The 1718-nt window shown below is 39.8% G+C and overlaps 1 protein-coding gene across 1 annotated transcript in view; it reads right to left on the reverse strand.

The window, feature by feature from the left end:
* LOC106816450 overlaps window positions 1-1718 on the reverse strand; it is a 24515-nt gene that overhangs the window by 12690 nt on the left and 10107 nt on the right. The gene's annotated exons all lie outside the window — the stretch shown is intronic.

Raw genomic sequence — 1718 nt, forward strand, 5'->3', positions numbered from 1 at the left:
CGGCAGCGTAAATATAGATCGTAGTTATAGATTAATAATTAGAGTAATTAAAGAGCTGATGCAAAAGAGAAAGACAGACGGATGCCAACAACGCACACGTGAAAAACTCTCAACTACACACGAAATACTTAAAACTGCAAATATGTCAGAAAAAACATTGAGTAGTTGCTGGAAATATTGTCAACACAACGTATAAAAGAGACAGATTGCAGTTACATATCCGGTTTGCAAGAAAAGACACTTCGTCAGAAACATTTCAGATAATAAAGAATGAATGAATCAGATGATAGACATTCACCTTAGATCGTCTAATTCATTTCAACAATTCTAAACATTCACAACATACATCTAACTCAGTGCTTCTTAAACTGGTGAATGGTTCACCCAAGGGTGAATGTAATTATTTCGGGGGCGAATGAAACGTAGACGAAAATTACCAAAATCATAAGAAAATTTAGTTGCGGGTGAATGAAATTTTGTGATAAAGACTCAAAGGTGAATAACACTGAAATAGTTTAAGAAGCACTGATCTTACCCGATCCACCATTCCTTCAGATACCATCCGAAACCAACACCAGCACGTAATTTGCGTTGATCCATGATTTATTATCAAATTACACGCTCACCACAATTTTATTAATTTAATAATTTTAATTAATAATTTTAAACTTTTTTTTTAGCAATTAATAAATAATTTGATATAAAGGAAAAAATTATAATGATTTTATAAAGTAATTGATCGGTAACCTTTATACATATTGTAAGCGGCACAGCGCCATCTGGTGTCGGTTTCGGTTAATGAATCGTGGATGGGCTAGACGCGATCTCCTCAGAACCGTATATATAGAGATCTCTAGAGATATATAGAGATCTCTATATACGGCTCTAGATCTCCTTGCGCTGCAGTGCCACCTATACTTAAATAACAACGTATGTCTATCTACGTGGTGGCAGTCTAGACGATTGCAGTGCCCCCTACGATGCTTCTAATAAGCAGTCCCGTTGTCAGAAACAAAATTAGTCCTAACATGAACTTTTTTTCGCATAGATCGGACCTCTATGTGCGGAGTACGTGATAGTGGTAACTTTACCACGCTTAGTATCGACAAAGTCGTCCAAGTTAACGTTGAGACTAATGCTAAGAATGCTAATTCAGTTTCTGACTACGGGGCCCAGGCTGGCACGTGTAAAACTCTGCAGTAAAAAAAAATTGACAGCCTACTTCTACAGCTTCCTATAGTTGGCTGTAGATGGAGCCACGAACGCAAATGTAGTCACGGGGCAGTATCGCGGAGTGCAAATCCCGAAGTGAAGAAAGAGAAAGATTAAGGGATGGATCCTTCATAGGAGAGCGGAAGAGACGAATCTATGATAGAAGAACCTAGCAGACCCTAGCGGATCCTGGATAGAATAACGAAGGGGGCGAGAATCCTTCATAGAAGAACAAAAGGGGCGAATCTAAGATAGAAACAACGGCGGGTGAGGGAGCGGATCTAGAATATAAAAAAGGCGGGGTTGAAGCTACACGATAACGATAACTCATAACGATCAACTTGCTAACGGCAAGTCATCACGCAGCGTGTAGTGTGGAGCGCATCTGAAATAGAAAAAAAAAGGCTGGGAGAGAACGGATCTGGGGTAGAAGAGGGGCGAGGGGAAGGGCGGGGTGGGTCGTTTCCACGAGTTACGAAAGGGTGTATTGGAATAAATGAGAAAGT

This window comes from Priapulus caudatus, unplaced genomic scaffold, assembly GCF_000485595.1.
Source record: "Priapulus caudatus unplaced genomic scaffold, Priapulus_caudatus-5.0.1 Scaffold1383, whole genome shotgun sequence".
Taxonomy (NCBI): Eukaryota; Metazoa; Priapulida; class Priapulimorpha; order Priapulimorphida; family Priapulidae; genus Priapulus; species Priapulus caudatus.